This window comes from Daphnia pulicaria, chromosome 3 (assembly GCF_021234035.1).
Source record: "Daphnia pulicaria isolate SC F1-1A chromosome 3, SC_F0-13Bv2, whole genome shotgun sequence".
Classification (NCBI taxonomy): Eukaryota; Metazoa; Arthropoda; class Branchiopoda; order Diplostraca; family Daphniidae; genus Daphnia; species Daphnia pulicaria.
Window position 1 is genome coordinate 1,333,236 of NC_060915.1, and position 18,421 is coordinate 1,351,656.

Here is an 18,421-nt window from a genome sequence, read left to right on the forward strand (position 1 = left end):
CCATTGGGACTGGGAGGGTAAATTTTCATTTTTGAATGTCAACGGCCATATCACGTAGAACGCACCTGGTCTCGTCAGCTCCCAGAAGTTAAGTTACGTCGAGTCCCGTTAGTACTTGGAAGGGTGACCGCTTGGGAATACGGGATGTCGTTGGCGATGAACAGTTTGTTTTCAATAACAAACTTCTTGAAATTTTTTTTCAGTCACGATGGTTACCAGTCCAAATTCGTAGATAAAAAATTTCAATGCCTTAGAGATAGGTTCAATTCATCTATTTGAATGATTCTGGATAAATTTCATTGCGAGTTTTTCAAAGTTTATCGCGCTTTTTTATTCGCGATGGTTACGAGTCCAAATTCAATGAACAAACATTTCTATCACTTTGAAGTGATTTTCTATTCATCCATTGGGACTGGGAGGGTAAATTTTCATGTTTGAATGTCAACGGCCATATCACGTAGAACGCACCTGGTCTCGTCAGCTCCCAGAAGTTAAGTTACGTCGAGTCCCGTTAGTACTTGGAAGGGTGACCGCTTGGGAATACGGGATGTCGTTGGCGATGAACAGTTTGTTTTCAATAACAAACTTCTTGAAATTTTTTTTCAATCACGATGGTTACCAGTCCAAATTCTTAGATAAAAAATTTCAATGGCATAGAGATAGGTTCAATTCATCTATTTGAATGATTCTGGATAAATTTCATTGCGAGTTTTTCAAAGTTTATCGCGCTTTTTTATTCGCGATGGTTACGAGTCCAAATTCAATGAACAAACATTTCTATCACTTTGAAGTGATTTTCTATTCATCCATTGGGACTGGGAGGGTAAATTTTCATTTTTGAATGTCAACGGCCATATCACGTAGAACGCACCTGGTCTCGTCAGCTCCCAGAAGTTAAGTTACGTCGAGTCCCGTTAGTACTTGGAAGGGTGACCGCTTGGGAATACGGGATGTCGTTGGCGATGAACAGTTTGTTTTCAATAACAAACTTCTTGAAATTTTTTTTCAGTCACGATGGTTACCAGTCCAAATTCGTAGATAAAAAATTTCAATGCCTTAGAGATAGGTTCAATTCATCTATTTGAATGATTCTGGATAAATTTCATTGCGAGTTTTTCAAAGTTTATCGCGCTTTTTTATTCGCGATGGTTACGAGTCCAAATTCAATGAACAAACATTTCTATCACTTTGAAGTGATTTTCTATTCATCCATTGGGACTGGGAGGGTAAATTTTCATTTTTGAATGTCAACGGCCATATCACGTAGAACGCACCTGGTCTCGTCAGCTCCCAGAAGTTAAGTTACGTCGAGTCCCGTTAGTACTTGGAAGGGTGACCGCTTGGGAATACGGGATGTCGTTGGCGATGAACAGTTTGTTTTCAATAACAAACTTCTTGAAATTTTTTTTCAGTCACGATGGTTACCAGTCCAAATTCGTAGATAAAAAATTTCAATGCCTTAGAGATAGGTTCAATTCATCTATAAGAATGATTCTGGATCAATTCCATTGAGAGTTTTTCAAAGTTTATCGCGTTTTTTAATCGCGATGGTTACCAGTCCAAATTCGTAGATCAAAAATATCAATGGCATAGAGATAGGTTCAATTCATCTATAGGAATGATTCTGGATAAATTTCATTGCGAGTTTTTCAAAGTTTATCGCGCTTTTTTATTCGCGATGGTTACGAGTCCAAATTCAATGAAAAAACATTTCTATCACTTTGAAGTGATTTTCTATTCATCCATTGGGACTGGGAGGGTAAATTTTCATTTTTGAATGTCAACGGCCATATCACGTAGAACGCACCTGGTCTCGTCAGCTCCCAGAAGTTAAGTTACGTCGAGTCCCGTTAGTACTTGGAAGGGTGACCGCTTGGGAATACGGGATGTCGTTGGCGATGAACAGTTTGTTTTCAATAACAAACTTCTTGAAATTTTTTTTCAATCACGATGGTTACCAGTCCAAATTCTTAGATAAAAAATTTCAATGGCATAGAGATAGGTTCAATTCATCTATTTGAATGATTCTGGATAAATTTCATTGCGAGTTTTTCAAAGTTTATCGCGCTTTTTTATTCGCGATGGTTACGAGTCCAAATTCAATGAACAAACATTTCTATCACTTTGAAGTGATTTTCTATTCATCCATTGGGACTGGGAGGGTAAATTTTCATTTTTGAATGTCAACGGCCATATCACGTAGAACGCACCTGGTCTCGTCAGCTCCCAGAAGTTAAGTTACGTCGAGTCCCGTTAGTACTTGGAAGGGTGACCGCTTGGGAATACGGGATGTCGTTGGCGATGAACAGTTTGTTTTCAATAACAAACTTCTTGAAATTTTTTTTCAGTCACGATGGTTACCAGTCCAAATTCGTAGATAAAAAATTTCAATGCCTTAGAGATAGGTTCAATTCATCTATAAGAATGATTCTGGATCAATTCCATTGAGAGTTTTTCAAAGTTTATCGCGTTTTTTAATCGCGATGGTTACCAGTCCAAATTCGTAGATCAAAAATATCAATGGCATAGAGATAGGTTCAATTCATCTATAGGAATGATTCTGGATAAATTTCATTGCGAGTTTTTCAAAGTTTATTGCGCTTTTTTATTCGCGATGGTTACGAGTCCAAATTCAATGAAAAAACATTTCTATCACTTTGAAGTGATTTTCTATTCATCCATTGGGACTGGGAGGGTAAATTTTCATTTTTGAATGTCAACGGCCATATCACGTAGAACGCACCTGGTCTCGTCAGCTCCCAGAAGTTAAGTTACGTCGAGTCCCGTTAGTACTTGGAAGGGTGACCGCTTGGGAATACGGGATGTCGTTGGCGATGAACAGTTTGTTTTCAATAACAAACTTCTTGAAATTTTTTTTCAGTCACGATGGTTACCAGTCCAAATTCGTAGATAAAAAATTTCAATGCCTTAGAGATAGGTTCAATTCATCTATAAGAATGATTCTGGATCAATTCCATTGAGAGTTTTTCAAAGTTTATCGCGTTTTTTAATCGCGATGGTTACCAGTCCAAATTCGTAGATCAAAAATATCAATGGCATAGAGATAGGTTCAATTCATCTATAGGAATGATTCTGGATAAATTTCATTGCGAGTTTTTCAAAGTTTATTGCGCTTTTTTATTCGCGATGGTTACGAGTCCAAATTCAATGAAAAAACATTTCTATCACTTTGAAGTGATTTTCTATTCATCCATTGGGACTGGGAGGGTAAATTTTCATTTTTGAATGTCAACGGCCATATCACGTAGAACGCACCTGGTCTCGTCAGCTCCCAGAAGTTAAGTTACGTCGAGTCCCGTTAGTACTTGGAAGGGTGACCGCTTGGGAATACGGGATGTCGTTGGCGATGAACAGTTTGTTTTCAATAACAAACTTCTTGAAATTTTTTTTCAATCACGATGGTTACCAGTCCAAATTCTTAGATAAAAAATTTCAATGGCATAGAGATAGGTTCAATTCATCTATTTGAATGATTCTGGATAAATTTCATTGCGAGTTTTTCAAAGTTTATCGCGCTTTTTTATTCGCGATGGTTACGAGTCCAAATTCAATGAACAAACATTTCTATCACTTTGAAGTGATTTTCTATTCATCCATTGGGACTGGGAGGGTAAATTTTCATTTTTGAATGTCAACGGCCATATCACGTAGAACGCACCTGGTCTCGTCAGCTCCCAGAAGTTAAGTTACGTCGAGTCCCGTTAGTACTTGGAAGGGTGACCGCTTGGGAATACGGGATGTCGTTGGCGATGAACAGTTTGTTTTCAATAACAAACTTCTTGAAATTTTTTTTCAGTCACGATGGTTACCAGTCCAAATTCGTAGATAAAAAATTTCAATGCCTTAGAGATAGGTTCAATTCATCTATTTGAATGATTCTGGATAAATTTCATTGCGAGTTTTTCAAAGTTTATCGCGCTTTTTTATTCGCGATGGTTACGAGTCCAAATTCAATGAACAAACATTTCTATCACTTTGAAGTGATTTTCTATTCATCCATTGGGACTGGGAGGGTAAATTTTCATGTTTGAATGTCAACGGCCATATCACGTAGAACGCACCTGGTCTCGTCAGCTCCCAGAAGTTAAGTTACGTCGAGTCCCGTTAGTACTTGGAAGGGTGACCGCTTGGGAATACGGGATGTCGTTGGCGATGAACAGTTTGTTTTCAATAACAAACTTCTTGAAATTTTTTTTCAATCACGATGGTTACCAGTCCAAATTCTTAGATAAAAAATTTCAATGGCATAGAGATAGGTTCAATTCATCTATTTGAATGATTCTGGATAAATTTCATTGCGAGTTTTTCAAAGTTTATCGCGCTTTTTTATTCGCGATGGTTACGAGTCCAAATTCAATGAACAAACATTTCTATCACTTTGAAGTGATTTTCTATTCATCCATTGGGACTGGGAGGGTAAATTTTCATTTTTGAATGTCAACGGCCATATCACGTAGAACGCACCTGGTCTCGTCAGCTCCCAGAAGTTAAGTTACGTCGAGTCCCGTTAGTACTTGGAAGGGTGACCGCTTGGGAATACGGGATGTCGTTGGCGATGAACAGTTTGTTTTCAATAACAAACTTCTTGAAATTTTTTTTCAGTCACGATGGTTACCAGTCCAAATTCGTAGATAAAAAATTTCAATGCCTTAGAGATAGGTTCAATTCATCTATTTGAATGATTCTGGATAAATTTCATTGCGAGTTTTTCAAAGTTTATCGCGCTTTTTTATTCGCGATGGTTACGAGTCCAAATTCAATGAACAAACATTTCTATCACTTTGAAGTGATTTTCTATTCATCCATTGGGACTGGGAGGGTAAATTTTCATTTTTGAATGTCAACGGCCATATCACGTAGAACGCACCTGGTCTCGTCAGCTCCCAGAAGTTAAGTTACGTCGAGTCCCGTTAGTACTTGGAAGGGTGACCGCTTGGGAATACGGGATGTCGTTGGCGATGAACAGTTTGTTTTCAATAACAAACTTCTTGAAATTTTTTTTCAGTCACGATGGTTACCAGTCCAAATTCGTAGATAAAAAATTTCAATGCCTTAGAGATAGGTTCAATTCATCTATAAGAATGATTCTGGATCAATTCCATTGAGAGTTTTTCAAAGTTTATCGCGTTTTTTAATCGCGATGGTTACCAGTCCAAATTCGTAGATCAAAAATATCAATGGCATAGAGATAGGTTCAATTCATCTATAGGAATGATTCTGGATAAATTTCATTGCGAGTTTTTCAAAGTTTATCGCGCTTTTTTATTCGCGATGGTTACGAGTCCAAATTCAATGAAAAAACATTTCTATCACTTTGAAGTGATTTTCTATTCATCCATTGGGACTGGGAGGGTAAATTTTCATTTTTGAATGTCAACGGCCATATCACGTAGAACGCACCTGGTCTCGTCAGCTCCCAGAAGTTAAGTTACGTCGAGTCCCGTTAGTACTTGGAAGGGTGACCGCTTGGGAATACGGGATGTCGTTGGCGATGAACAGTTTGTTTTCAATAACAAACTTCTTGAAATTTTTTTTCAATCACGATGGTTACCAGTCCAAATTCTTAGATAAAAAATTTCAATGGCATAGAGATAGGTTCAATTCATCTATTTGAATGATTCTGGATAAATTTCATTGCGAGTTTTTCAAAGTTTATCGCGCTTTTTTATTCGCGATGGTTACGAGTCCAAATTCAATGAACAAACATTTCTATCACTTTGAAGTGATTTTCTATTCATCCATTGGGACTGGGAGGGTAAATTTTCATTTTTGAATGTCAACGGCCATATCACGTAGAACGCACCTGGTCTCGTCAGCTCCCAGAAGTTAAGTTACGTCGAGTCCCGTTAGTACTTGGAAGGGTGACCGCTTGGGAATACGGGATGTCGTTGGCGATGAACAGTTTGTTTTCAATAACAAACTTCTTGAAATTTTTTTTCAGTCACGATGGTTACCAGTCCAAATTCGTAGATAAAAAATTTCAATGCCTTAGAGATAGGTTCAATTCATCTATAAGAATGATTCTGGATCAATTCCATTGAGAGTTTTTCAAAGTTTATCGCGTTTTTTAATCGCGATGGTTACCAGTCCAAATTCGTAGATCAAAAATATCAATGGCATAGAGATAGGTTCAATTCATCTATAGGAATGATTCTGGATAAATTTCATTGCGAGTTTTTCAAAGTTTATCGCGCTTTTTTATTCGCGATGGTTACGAGTCCAAATTCAATGAAAAAACATTTCTATCACTTTGAAGTGATTTTCTATTCATCCATTGGGACTGGGAGGGTAAATTTTCATTTTTGAATGTCAACGGCCATATCACGTAGAACGCACCTGGTCTCGTCAGCTCCCAGAAGTTAAGCTACGTCGAGTCCCGTTAGTACTTGGAAGGGTGACCGCTTGGGAATACGGGATGTCGTTGGCGATGAACAGTTTGTTTTCAATAACAAACTTCTTGAAATTTTTTTTCAATCACGATGGTTACCAGTCCAAATTCTTAGATAAAAAATTTCAATGGCATAGAGATAGGTTCAATTCATCTATTTGAATGATTCTGGATAAATTTCATTGCGAGTTTTTCAAAGTTTATCGCGCTTTTTTAATCGCGATGGTTACCAGTCCAAATTCGTAGATCAAAAATATCAATGGCATAGAGATAGGTTCAATTCATCTATAGGAATGATTCTGGATAAATTTCATTGCGAGTTTTTCAAAGTTTATCGCGCTTTTTTATTCGCGATGGTTACGAGTCCAAATTCAATGAAAAAACATTTCTATCACTTTGAAGTGATTTTCTATTCATCCATTGGGACTGGGAGGGTAAATTTTCATGTTTGAATGTCAACGGCCATATCACGTAGAACGCACCTGGTCTCGTCAGCTCCCAGAAGTTAAGTTACGTCGAGTCCCGTTAGTACTTGGAAGGGTGACCGCTTGGGAATACGGGATGTCGTTGGCGATGAACAGTTTGTTTTCAATAACAAACTTCTTGAAATTTTTTTTCAATCACGATGGTTACCAGTCCAAATTCTTAGATAAAAAATTTCAATGGCATAGAGATAGGTTCAATTCATCTATTTGAATGATTCTGGATAAATTTCATTGCGAGTTTTTCAAAGTTTATCGCGCTTTTTTATTCGCGATGGTTACGAGTCCAAATTCAATGAACAAACATTTCTATCACTTTGAAGTGATTTTCTATTCATCCATTGGGACTGGGAGGGTAAATTTTCATTTTTGAATGTCAACGGCCATATCACGTAGAACGCACCTGGTCTCGTCAGCTCCCAGAAGTTAAGTTACGTCGAGTCCCGTTAGTACTTGGAAGGGTGACCGCTTGGGAATACGGGATGTCGTTGGCGATGAACAGTTTGTTTTCAATAACAAACTTCTTGAAATTTTTTTTCAATCACGATGGTTACCAGTCCAAATTCTTAGATAAAAAATTTCAATGGCATAGAGATAGGTTCAATTCATCTATTTGAATGATTCTGGATAAATTTCATTGCGAGTTTTTCAAAGTTTATCGCGCTTTTTTATTCGCGATGGTTACGAGTCCAAATTCAATGAACAAACATTTCTATCACTTTGAAGTGATTTTCTATTCATCCATTGGGACTCGGAGGGTAAATTTTCATTTTTGAATGTCAACGGCCATATCACGTAGAACGCACCTGGTTTCGTCAGCTCCCAGAAGTTAAGTTACGTCGAGTCCCGTTAGTACTTGGAAGGGTGACCGCTTGGGAATACGGGATGTCGTTGGCGATGAACAGTTTGTTTTCAATAACAAACTTCTTGAAATTTTTTTTCAATCACGATAATTACCAGTCCAAATTCGTAGATAAAAAATTTCAATGCCTTAGAGATAGGTTCAATTCATCTATAAGAATGATTCTGGATCAATTCCATTGAGAGTTTTTCAAAGTTTATCGCGTTTTTTAATCGCGATGGTTACCAGTCCAAATTCGTAGATCAAAAATATCAATGGCATAGAGATAGGTTCAATTCATCTATAGGAATGATTCTGGATAAATTTCATTGCGAGTTTTTCAAAGTTTATCGCGCTTTTTTATTCGCGATGGTTACGAGTCCAAATTCAATGAAAAAACATTTCTATCACTTTGAAGTGATTTTCTATTCATCCATTGGGACTGGGAGGGTAAATTTTCATTTTTGAATGTCAACGGCCATATCACGTAGAACGCACCTGGTCTCGTCAGCTCCCAGAAGTTAAGTTACGTCGAGTCCCGTTAGTACTTGGAAGGGTGACCGCTTGGGAATACGGGATGTCGTTGGCGATGAACAGTTTGTTTTCAATAACAAACTTCTTGAAATTTTTTTTCAATCACGATGGTTACCAGTCCAAATTCTTAGATAAAAAATTTCAATGGCATAGAGATAGGTTCAATTCATCTATTTGAATGATTCTGGATAAATTTCATTGCGAGTTTTTCAAAGTTTATCGCGCTTTTTTAATCGCGATGGTTACCAGTCCAAATTCGTAGATCAAAAATATCAATGGCATAGAGATAGGTTCAATTCATCTATAGGAATGATTCTGGATAAATTTCATTGCGAGTTTTTCAAAGTTTATCGCGCTTTTTTATTCGCGATGGTTACGAGTCCAAATTCAATGAAAAAACATTTCTATCACTTTGAAGTGATTTTCTATTCATCCATTGGGACTGGGAGGGTAAATTTTCATGTTTGAATGTCAACGGCCATATCACGTAGAACGCACCTGGTCTCGTCAGCTCCCAGAAGTTAAGTTACGTCGAGTCCCGTTAGTACTTGGAAGGGTGACCGCTTGGGAATACGGGATGTCGTTGGCGATGAACAGTTTGTTTTCAATAACAAACTTCTTGAAATTTTTTTTCAATCACGATGGTTACCAGTCCAAATTCTTAGATAAAAAATTTCAATGGCATAGAGATAGGTTCAATTCATCTATTTGAATGATTCTGGATAAATTTCATTGCGAGTTTTTCAAAGTTTATCGCGCTTTTTTATTCGCGATGGTTACGAGTCCAAATTCAATGAACAAACATTTCTATCACTTTGAAGTGATTTTCTATTCATCCATTGGGACTGGGAGGGTAAATTTTCATTTTTGAATGTCAACGGCCATATCACGTAGAACGCACCTGGTCTCGTCAGCTCCCAGAAGTTAAGTTACGTCGAGTCCCGTTAGTACTTGGAAGGGTGACCGCTTGGGAATACGGGATGTCGTTGGCGATGAACAGTTTGTTTTCAATAACAAACTTCTTGAAATTTTTTTTCAATCACGATGGTTACCAGTCCAAATTCTTAGATAAAAAATTTCAATGGCATAGAGATAGGTTCAATTCATCTATTTGAATGATTCTGGATAAATTTCATTGCGAGTTTTTCAAAGTTTATCGCGCTTTTTTATTCGCGATGGTTACGAGTCCAAATTCAATGAACAAACATTTCTATCACTTTGAAGTGATTTTCTATTCATCCATTGGGACTCGGAGGGTAAATTTTCATTTTTGAATGTCAACGGCCATATCACGTAGAACGCACCTGGTTTCGTCAGCTCCCAGAAGTTAAGTTACGTCGAGTCCCGTTAGTACTTGGAAGGGTGACCGCTTGGGAATACGGGATGTCGTTGGCGATGAACAGTTTGTTTTCAATAACAAACTTCTTGAAATTTTTTTTCAATCACGATAATTACCAGTCCAAATTCGTAGATAAAAAATTTCAATGCCTTAGAGATAGGTTCAATTCATCTATAAGAATGATTCTGGATCAATTCCATTGAGAGTTTTTCAAAGTTTATCGCGTTTTTTAATCGCGATGGTTACCAGTCCAAATTCGTAGATCAAAAATATCAATGGCATAGAGATAGGTTCAATTCATCTATAGGAATGATTCTGGATAAATTTCATTGCGAGTTTTTCAAAGTTTATCGCGCTTTTTTATTCGCGATGGTTACGAGTCCAAATTCAATGAAAAAACATTTCTATCACTTTGAAGTGATTTTCTATTCATCCATTGGGACTGGGAGGGTAAATTTTCATTTTTGAATGTCAACGGCCATATCACGTAGAACGCACCTGGTCTCGTCAGCTCCCAGAAGTTAAGTTACGTCGAGTCCCGTTAGTACTTGGAAGGGTGACCGCTTGGGAATACGGGATGTCGTTGGCGATGAACAGTTTGTTTTCAATAACAAACTTCTTGAAATTTTTTTTCAATCACGATGGTTACCAGTCCAAATTCTTAGATAAAAAATTTCAATGGCATAGAGATAGGTTCAATTCATCTATTTGAATGATTCTGGATAAATTTCATTGCGAGTTTTTCAAAGTTTATCGCGCTTTTTTATTCGCGATGGTTACGAGTCCAAATTCAATGAACAAACATTTCTATCACTTTGAAGTGATTTTCTATTCATCCATTGGGACTGGGAGGGTAAATTTTCATTTTTGAATGTCAACGGCCATATCACGTAGAACGCACCTGGTCTCGTCAGCTCCCAGAAGTTTAGTTACGTCGAGTCCCGTTAGTACTTGGAAGGGTGACCGCTTGGGAATACGGGATGTCGTTGGCGATGAACAGTTTGTTTTCAATAACAAACTTCTTGAAATTTTTTTTCAGTCACGATGGTTACCAGTCCAAATTCGTAGATAAAAAATTTCAATGCCTTAGAGATAGGTTCAATTCATCTATAAGAATGATTCTGGATCAATTCCATTGAGAGTTTTTCAAAGTTTATCGCGTTTTTTAATCGCGATGGTTACCAGTCCAAATTCGTAGATCAAAAATATCAATGGCATAGAGATAGGTTCAATTCATCTATAGGAATGATTCTGGATAAATTTCATTGCGAGTTTTTCAAAGTTTATCGCGCTTTTTTATTCGCGATGGTTACGAGTCCAAATTCAATGAAAAAACATTTCTATCACTTTGAAGTGATTTTCTATTCATCCATTGGGACTGGGAGGGTAAATTTTCATGTTTGAATGTCAACGGCCATATCACGTAGAACGCACCTGGTCTCGTCAGCTCCCAGAAGTTAAGTTACGTCGAGTCCCGTTAGTACTTGGAAGGGTGACCGCTTGGGAATACGGGATGTCGTTGGCGATGAACAGTTTGTTTTCAATAACAAACTTCTTGAAATTTTTTTTCAATCACGATGGTTACCAGTCCAAATTCTTAGATAAAAAATTTCAATGGCATAGAGATAGGTTCAATTCATCTATTTGAATGATTCTGGATAAATTTCATTGCGAGTTTTTCAAAGTTTATCGCGCTTTTTTATTCGCGATGGTTACGAGTCCAAATTCAATGAACAAACATTTCTATCACTTTGAAGTGATTTTCTATTCATCCATTGGGACTGGGAGGGTAAATTTTCATTTTTGAATGTCAACGGCCATATCACGTAGAACGCACCTGGTCTCGTCAGCTCCCAGAAGTTAAGTTACGTCGAGTCCCGTTAGTACTTGGAAGGGTGACCGCTTGGGAATACGGGATGTCGTTGGCGATGAACAGTTTGTTTTCAATAACAAACTTCTTGAAATTTTTTTTCAGTCACGATGGTTACCAGTCCAAATTCGTAGATAAAAAATTTCAATGCCTTAGAGATAGGTTCAATTCATCTATTTGAATGATTCTGGATAAATTTCATTGCGAGTTTTTCAAAGTTTATCGCGCTTTTTTATTCGCGATGGTTACGAGTCCAAATTCAATGAAAAAACATTTCTATCACTTTGAAGTGATTTTCTATTCATCCATTGGGACTGGGAGGGTAAATTTTCATGTTTGAATGTCAACGGCCATATCACGTAGAACGCACCTGGTCTCGTCAGCTCCCAGAAGTTAAGTTACGTCGAGTCCCGTTAGTACTTGGAAGGGTGACCGCTTGGGAATACGGGATGTCGTTGGCGATGAACAGTTTGTTTTCAATAACAAACTTCTTGAAATTTTTTTTCAATCACGATGGTTACCAGTCCAAATTCTTAGATAAAAAATTTCAATGGCATAGAGATAGGTTCAATTCATCTATTTGAATGATTCTGGATAAATTTCATTGCGAGTTTTTCAAAGTTTATCGCGCTTTTTTATTCGCGATGGTTACGAGTCCAAATTCAATGAACAAACATTTCTATCACTTTGAAGTGATTTTCTATTCATCCATTGGGACTGGGAGGGTAAATTTTCATTTTTGAATGTCAACGGCCATATCACGTAGAACGCACCTGGTCTCGTCAGCTCCCAGAAGTTTAGTTACGTCGAGTCCCGTTAGTACTTGGAAGGGTGACCGCTTGGGAATACGGGATGTCGTTGGCGATGAACAGTTTGTTTTCAATAACAAACTTCTTGAAATTTTTTTTCAGTCACGATGGTTACCAGTCCAAATTCGTAGATAAAAAATTTCAATGCCTTAGAGATAGGTTCAATTCATCTATAAGAATGATTCTGGATCAATTCCATTGAGAGTTTTTCAAAGTTTATCGCGTTTTTTAATCGCGATGGTTACCAGTCCAAATTCGTAGATCAAAAATATCAATGGCATAGAGATAGGTTCAATTCATCTATAGGAATGATTCTGGATAAATTTCATTGCGAGTTTTTCAAAGTTTATCGCGCTTTTTTATTCGCGATGGTTACGAGTCCAAATTCAATGAAAAAACATTTCTATCACTTTGAAGTGATTTTCTATTCATCCATTGGGACTGGGAGGGTAAATTTTCATGTTTGAATGTCAACGGCCATATCACGTAGAACGCACCTGGTCTCGTCAGCTCCCAGAAGTTAAGTTACGTCGAGTCACGTTAGTACTTGGAAGGGTGACCGCTTGGGAATACGGGATGTCGTTGGCGATGAACAGTTTGTTTTCAATAACAAACTTCTTGAAATTTTTTTTCAATCACGATGGTTACCAGTCCAAATTCTTAGATAAAAAATTTCAATGGCATAGAGATAGGTTCAATTCATCTATTTGAATGATTCTGGATAAATTTCATTGCGAGTTTTTCAAAGTTTATCGCGCTTTTTTATTCGCGATGGTTACGAGTCCAAATTCAATGAAAAAACATTTCTATCACTTTGAAGTGATTTTCTATTCATCCATTGGGACTGGGAGGGTAAATTTTCATTTTTGAATGTCAACGGCCATATCACGTAGAACGCACCTGGTCTCGTCAGCTCCCAGAAGTTAAGTTACGTCGAGTCCCGTTAGTACTTGGAAGGGTGACCGCTTGGGAATACGGGATGTCGTTGGCGATGAACAGTTTGTTTTCAATAACAAACTTCTTGAAATTTTTTTTCAATCACGATGGTTACCAGTCCAAATTCTTAGATAAAAAATTTCAATGGCATAGAGATAGGTTCAATTCATCTATTTGAATGATTCTGGATAAATTTCATTGCGAGTTTTTCAAAGTTTATCGCGCTTTTTTATTCGCGATGGTTACGAGTCCAAATTCAATGAACAAACATTTCTATCACTTTGAAGTGATTTTCTATTCATCCATTGGGACTGGGAGGGTAAATTTTCATTTTTGAATGTCAACGGCCATATCACGTAGAACGCACCTGGTCTCGTCAGCTCCCAGAAGTTTAGTTACGTCGAGTCCCGTTAGTACTTGGAAGGGTGACCGCTTGGGAATACGGGATGTCGTTGGCGATGAACAGTTTGTTTTCAATAACAAACTTCTTGAAATTTTTTTTCAGTCACGATGGTTACCAGTCCAAATTCGTAGATAAAAAATTTCAATGCCTTAGAGATAGGTTCAATTCATCTATAAGAATGATTCTGGATCAATTCCATTGAGAGTTTTTCAAAGTTTATCGCGTTTTTTAATCGCGATGGTTACCAGTCCAAATTCGTAGATCAAAAATATCAATGGCATAGAGATAGGTTCAATTCATCTATAGGAATGATTCTGGATAAATTTCATTGCGAGTTTTTCAAAGTTTATCGCGCTTTTTTATTCGCGATGGTTACGAGTCCAAATTCAATGAAAAAACATTTCTATCACTTTGAAGTGATTTTCTATTCATCCATTGGGACTGGGAGGGTAAATTTTCATGTTTGAATGTCAACGGCCATATCACGTAGAACGCACCTGGTCTCGTCAGCTCCCAGAAGTTAAGTTACGTCGAGTCCCGTTAGTACTTGGAAGGGTGACCGCTTGGGAATACGGGATGTCGTTGGCGATGAACAGTTTGTTTTCAATAACAAACTTCTTGAAATTTTTTTTCAATCACGATGGTTACCAGTCCAAATTCTTAGATAAAAAATTTCAATGGCATAGAGATAGGTTCAATTCATCTATTTGAATGATTCTGGATAAATTTCATTGCGAGTTTTTCAAAGTTTATCGCGCTTTTTTATTCGCGATGGTTACGAGTCCAAATTCAATGAACAAACATTTCTATCACTTTGAAGTGATTTTCTATTCATCCATTGGGACTGGGAGGGTAAATTTTCATTTTTGAATGTCAACGGCCATATCACGTAGAACGCACCTGGTCTCGTCAGCTCCCAGAAGTTAAGTTACGTCGAGTCCCGTTAGTACTTGGAAGGGTGACCGCTTGGGAATACGGGATGTCGTTGGCGATGAACAGTTTGTTTTCAATAACAAACTTCTTGAAATTTTTTTTCAGTCACGATGGTTACCAGTCCAAATTCGTAGATAAAAAATTTCAATGCCTTAGAGATAGGTTCAATTCATCTATTTGAATGATTCTGGATAAATTTCATTGCGAGTTTTTCAAAGTTTATCGCGCTTTTTTATTCGCGATGGTTACGAGTCCAAATTCAATGAAAAAACATTTCTATCACTTTGAAGTGATTTTCTATTCATCCATTGGGACTGGGAGGGTAAATTTTCATGTTTGAATGTCAACGGCCATATCACGTAGAACGCACCTGGTCTCGTCAGCTCCCAGAAGTTAAGTTACGTCGAGTCCCGTTAGTACTTGGAAGGGTGACCGCTTGGGAATACGGGATGTCGTTGGCGATGAACAGTTTGTTTTCAATAACAAACTTCTTGAAATTTTTTTTCAATCACGATGGTTACCAGTCCAAATTCTTAGATAAAAAATTTCAATGGCATAGAGATAGGTTCAATTCATCTATTTGAATGATTCTGGATAAATTTCATTGCGAGTTTTTCAAAGTTTATCGCGCTTTTTTATTCGCGATGGTTACGAGTCCAAATTCAATGAACAAACATTTCTATCACTTTGAAGTGATTTTCTATTCATCCATTGGGACTGGGAGGGTAAATTTTCATTTTTGAATGTCAACGGCCATATCACGTAGAACGCACCTGGTCTCGTCAGCTCCCAGAAGTTTAGTTACGTCGAGTCCCGTTAGTACTTGGAAGGGTGACCGCTTGGGAATACGGGATGTCGTTGGCGATGAACAGTTTGTTTTCAATAACAAACTTCTTGAAATTTTTTTTCAGTCACGATGGTTACCAGTCCAAATTCGTAGATAAAAAATTTCAATGCCTTAGAGATAGGTTCAATTCATCTATAAGAATGATTCTGGATCAATTCCATTGAGAGTTTTTCAAAGTTTATCGCGTTTTTTAATCGCGATGGTTACCAGTCCAAATTCGTAGATCAAAAATATCAATGGCATAGAGATAGGTTCAATTCATCTATAGGAATGATTCTGGATAAATTTCATTGCGAGTTTTTCAAAGTTTATCGCGCTTTTTTATTCGCGATGGTTACGAGTCCAAATTCAATGAAAAAACATTTCTATCACTTTGAAGTGATTTTCTATTCATCCATTGGGACTGGGAGGGTAAATTTTCATGTTTGAATGTCAACGGCCATATCACGTAGAACGCACCTGGTCTCGTCAGCTCCCAGAAGTTAAGTTACGTCGAGTCACGTTAGTACTTGGAAGGGTGACCGCTTGGGAATACGGGATGTCGTTGGCGATGAACAGTTTGTTTTCAATAACAAACTTCTTGAAATTTTTTTTCAATCACGATGGTTACCAGTCCAAATTCTTAGATAAAAAATTTCAATGGCATAGAGATAGGTTCAATTCATCTATTTGAATGATTCTGGATAAATTTCATTGCGAGTTTTTCAAAGTTTATCGCGCTTTTTTATTCGCGATGGTTACGAGTCCAAATTCAATGAACAAACATTTCTATCACTTTGAAGTGATTTTCTATTCATCCATTGGGACTGGGAGGGTAAATTTTCATTTTTGAATGTCAACGGCCATATCACGTAGAACGCACCTGGTTTCGTCAGCTCCCAGAAGTTAAGTTACGTCGAGTCCCGTTAGTACTTGGAAGGGTGACCGCTTGGGAATACGGGATGTCGTTGGCGATGAACAGTTTGTTTTCAATAACAAACTTCTTGAAATTTTTTTTCAATCACGATAATTACCAGTCCAAATTCGTAGATAAAAAATTTCAATGCCTTAGAGATAGGTTCAATTCATCTATAAGAATGATTCTGGATCAATTCCATTGAGAGTTTTTCAAAGTTTATCGCGTTTTTTAATCGCGATGGTTACCAGTCCAAATTCGTAGATCAAAAATATCAATGGCATAGAGATAGGTTCAATTCATCTATAGGAATGATTCTGGATAAATTTCATTGCGAGTTTTTCAAAGTTTATCGCGCTTTTTTATTCGCGATGGTTACGAGTCCAAATTCAATGAAAAAACATTTCTATCACTTTGAAGTGATTTTCTATTCATCCATTGGGACTGGGAGGGTAAATTTTCATTTTTGAATGTCAACGGCCATATCACGTAGAACCCCGTTAGTACTTGGAAGGGTGACCGCTTGGGAATACGGGATGTCGTTGGCGATGAACAGTTTGTTTTCAATAACAAACTTCTTGAAATTTTTTTTCAATCACGATGGTTACCAGTCCAAATTCGTAGATCAAAAATATCAATGGCATAGAGATAGGTTCAATTCATCTATAGGAATGATTCTGGATAAATTTCATTGCGAGTTTTTCAAAGTTTATCGCGCTTTTTTATTCGCGATGGTTACGAGTCCAAATTCAATGAACAAACATTTCTATCACTTTGAAGTGATTTTCTATTCATCCATTGGGACTGGGAGGGTAAATTTTCATTTTTGAATGTCAACGGCCATATCACGTAGAACGCACCTGGTCTCGTCAGCTCCCAGAAGTTAAGTTACGTCGAGTCCCGTTAGTACTTGGAAGGGTGACCGCTTGGGAATACGGGATGTCGTTGGCGATGAACAGTTTGTTTTCAATAACAAACTTCTTGAAATTTTTTTTCAATCACGATGGTTACCAGTCCAAATTCTTAGATAAAAAATTTCAATGGCATAGAGATAGGTTCAATTCATCTATTTGAATGATTCTGGATAAATTTCATTGCGAGTTTTTCAAAGTTTATCGCGCTTTTTTATTCGCGATGGTTACGAGTCCAAATTCAATGAACAAACATTTCTATCACTTTGAAGTGATTTTCTATTCATCCATTGGGACTGGGAGGGTAAATTTTCATTTTTGAATGTCAACGGCCATATCACGTAGAACGCACCTGGTCTCGTCAGCTCCCAGAAGTTAAGTTACGTCGAGTCCCGTTAGTACTTGGAAGGGTGACCGCTTGGGAATACGGGATGTCGTTGGCGATGAACAGTTTGTTTTCAATAACAAACTTCTTGAAATTTTTTTTCAATCACGATAATTACCAGTCCAAATTCGTAGATAAAAAATTTCAATGCCTTAGAGATAGGTTCAATTCATCTATAAGAATGATTCTGGATCTATTCCATTGAGAGTTTTTCAAAGTTTATCGCGTTTTTTAATCGCGATGGTTACCAGTCCAAATTCGTAGATCAAAAATATCAATGGCATAGAGATAGGTTCAATTCATCTATAGGAATGATTCTGGATAAATTTCATTGCGAGTTTTTCAAAGTTTATCGCGCTTTTTTATTCGCGATGGTTACGAGTCCAAATTCAATGAAAAAACATTTCTATCACTTTGAAGTGATTTTCTATTCATCCATTGGGACTGGGAGGGTAAATTTTCATTTTTGAATGTCAACGGCCATATCACGTAGAACGCACCTGGTCTCGTCAGCTCCCAGAAGTTAAGTTACGTCGAGTCCCGTTAGTACTTGGAAGGGTGACCGCTTGGGAATACGGGATGTCGTTGGCGATGAACAGTTTGTTTTCAATAACAAACTTCTTGAAATTTTTTTTCAATCACGATGGTTACCAGTCCAAATTCGTAGATAAAAAATTTCAATGCCTTAGAGATAGGTTCAATTCATCTATAAGAATGATTCTGGATCAATTCCATTGAGAGTTTTTCAAAGTTTATCGCGTTTTTTAATCGCGATGGTTACCAGTGCAAATTCGTAGATCAAAAATATCAATGGCATAGAGATAGGT

At 37.4% G+C, this 18,421-nt stretch overlaps 3 non-coding genes and 37 pseudogenes across 3 annotated transcripts; all 40 read left to right on the forward strand.

Annotated features, from left to right (window-relative positions):
• Positions 1–37: 37 nt before the first annotated feature.
• Positions 38–156, forward strand: LOC124331502 (annotated as a pseudogene).
• Positions 157–440: 284 nt separating this feature from the next.
• On the forward strand, positions 441–559 carry LOC124331503 (annotated as a pseudogene).
• Positions 560–843: 284 nt separating this feature from the next.
• LOC124331504 lies at positions 844–962 on the forward strand (annotated as a pseudogene).
• A 284-nt stretch (positions 963–1,246) lies between these two features.
• LOC124331505 lies at positions 1,247–1,365 on the forward strand (annotated as a pseudogene).
• Positions 1,366–1,779: 414 nt separating this feature from the next.
• LOC124331506 lies at positions 1,780–1,898 on the forward strand (annotated as a pseudogene).
• Positions 1,899–2,182: 284 nt separating this feature from the next.
• Positions 2,183–2,301, forward strand: LOC124331508 (annotated as a pseudogene).
• A 414-nt stretch (positions 2,302–2,715) lies between these two features.
• Positions 2,716–2,834, forward strand: LOC124331509 (annotated as a pseudogene).
• Positions 2,835–3,248: 414 nt separating this feature from the next.
• Positions 3,249–3,367, forward strand: LOC124331510 (annotated as a pseudogene).
• Positions 3,368–3,651: 284 nt separating this feature from the next.
• Positions 3,652–3,770, forward strand: LOC124331511 (annotated as a pseudogene).
• Positions 3,771–4,054: 284 nt separating this feature from the next.
• On the forward strand, positions 4,055–4,173 carry LOC124331513 (annotated as a pseudogene).
• Positions 4,174–4,457: 284 nt separating this feature from the next.
• On the forward strand, positions 4,458–4,576 carry LOC124331514 (annotated as a pseudogene).
• A 284-nt stretch (positions 4,577–4,860) lies between these two features.
• On the forward strand, positions 4,861–4,979 carry LOC124331515 (annotated as a pseudogene).
• Positions 4,980–5,393: 414 nt separating this feature from the next.
• On the forward strand, positions 5,394–5,512 carry LOC124331516 (annotated as a pseudogene).
• Positions 5,513–5,796: 284 nt separating this feature from the next.
• Positions 5,797–5,915, forward strand: LOC124331517 (annotated as a pseudogene).
• A 414-nt stretch (positions 5,916–6,329) lies between these two features.
• LOC124333976 lies at positions 6,330–6,448 on the forward strand. Its single transcript, XR_006916872.1, has one exon. It is a non-coding gene; the product is annotated as a 5S ribosomal RNA (ribosomal RNA).
• A 415-nt stretch (positions 6,449–6,863) lies between these two features.
• LOC124331518 lies at positions 6,864–6,982 on the forward strand (annotated as a pseudogene).
• A 284-nt stretch (positions 6,983–7,266) lies between these two features.
• Positions 7,267–7,385, forward strand: LOC124331519 (annotated as a pseudogene).
• Positions 7,386–7,669: 284 nt separating this feature from the next.
• LOC124334241 lies at positions 7,670–7,788 on the forward strand (annotated as a pseudogene).
• A 414-nt stretch (positions 7,789–8,202) lies between these two features.
• On the forward strand, positions 8,203–8,321 carry LOC124331520 (annotated as a pseudogene).
• A 415-nt stretch (positions 8,322–8,736) lies between these two features.
• Positions 8,737–8,855, forward strand: LOC124331521 (annotated as a pseudogene).
• Positions 8,856–9,139: 284 nt separating this feature from the next.
• Positions 9,140–9,258, forward strand: LOC124331522 (annotated as a pseudogene).
• A 284-nt stretch (positions 9,259–9,542) lies between these two features.
• On the forward strand, positions 9,543–9,661 carry LOC124334242 (annotated as a pseudogene).
• Positions 9,662–10,075: 414 nt separating this feature from the next.
• LOC124331525 lies at positions 10,076–10,194 on the forward strand (annotated as a pseudogene).
• A 284-nt stretch (positions 10,195–10,478) lies between these two features.
• Positions 10,479–10,597, forward strand: LOC124335314 (annotated as a pseudogene).
• A 414-nt stretch (positions 10,598–11,011) lies between these two features.
• On the forward strand, positions 11,012–11,130 carry LOC124331526 (annotated as a pseudogene).
• Positions 11,131–11,414: 284 nt separating this feature from the next.
• Positions 11,415–11,533, forward strand: LOC124331527 (annotated as a pseudogene).
• Positions 11,534–11,817: 284 nt separating this feature from the next.
• Positions 11,818–11,936, forward strand: LOC124331528 (annotated as a pseudogene).
• A 284-nt stretch (positions 11,937–12,220) lies between these two features.
• On the forward strand, positions 12,221–12,339 carry LOC124335316 (annotated as a pseudogene).
• A 414-nt stretch (positions 12,340–12,753) lies between these two features.
• On the forward strand, positions 12,754–12,872 carry LOC124330795. Its single transcript, XR_006916838.1, has one exon. It is a non-coding gene; the product is annotated as a 5S ribosomal RNA (ribosomal RNA).
• Positions 12,873–13,156: 284 nt separating this feature from the next.
• Positions 13,157–13,275, forward strand: LOC124331529 (annotated as a pseudogene).
• A 284-nt stretch (positions 13,276–13,559) lies between these two features.
• Positions 13,560–13,678, forward strand: LOC124335317 (annotated as a pseudogene).
• A 414-nt stretch (positions 13,679–14,092) lies between these two features.
• LOC124331530 lies at positions 14,093–14,211 on the forward strand (annotated as a pseudogene).
• A 284-nt stretch (positions 14,212–14,495) lies between these two features.
• Positions 14,496–14,614, forward strand: LOC124331531 (annotated as a pseudogene).
• Positions 14,615–14,898: 284 nt separating this feature from the next.
• On the forward strand, positions 14,899–15,017 carry LOC124331532 (annotated as a pseudogene).
• A 284-nt stretch (positions 15,018–15,301) lies between these two features.
• LOC124335318 lies at positions 15,302–15,420 on the forward strand (annotated as a pseudogene).
• Positions 15,421–15,834: 414 nt separating this feature from the next.
• Positions 15,835–15,953, forward strand: LOC124330908. Its single transcript, XR_006916840.1, has one exon. It is a non-coding gene; the product is annotated as a 5S ribosomal RNA (ribosomal RNA).
• Positions 15,954–16,237: 284 nt separating this feature from the next.
• LOC124334243 lies at positions 16,238–16,356 on the forward strand (annotated as a pseudogene).
• A 774-nt stretch (positions 16,357–17,130) lies between these two features.
• On the forward strand, positions 17,131–17,249 carry LOC124331533 (annotated as a pseudogene).
• A 284-nt stretch (positions 17,250–17,533) lies between these two features.
• Positions 17,534–17,652, forward strand: LOC124331534 (annotated as a pseudogene).
• Positions 17,653–18,066: 414 nt separating this feature from the next.
• LOC124331536 lies at positions 18,067–18,185 on the forward strand (annotated as a pseudogene).
• Positions 18,186–18,421: the final 236 nt, after the last annotated feature.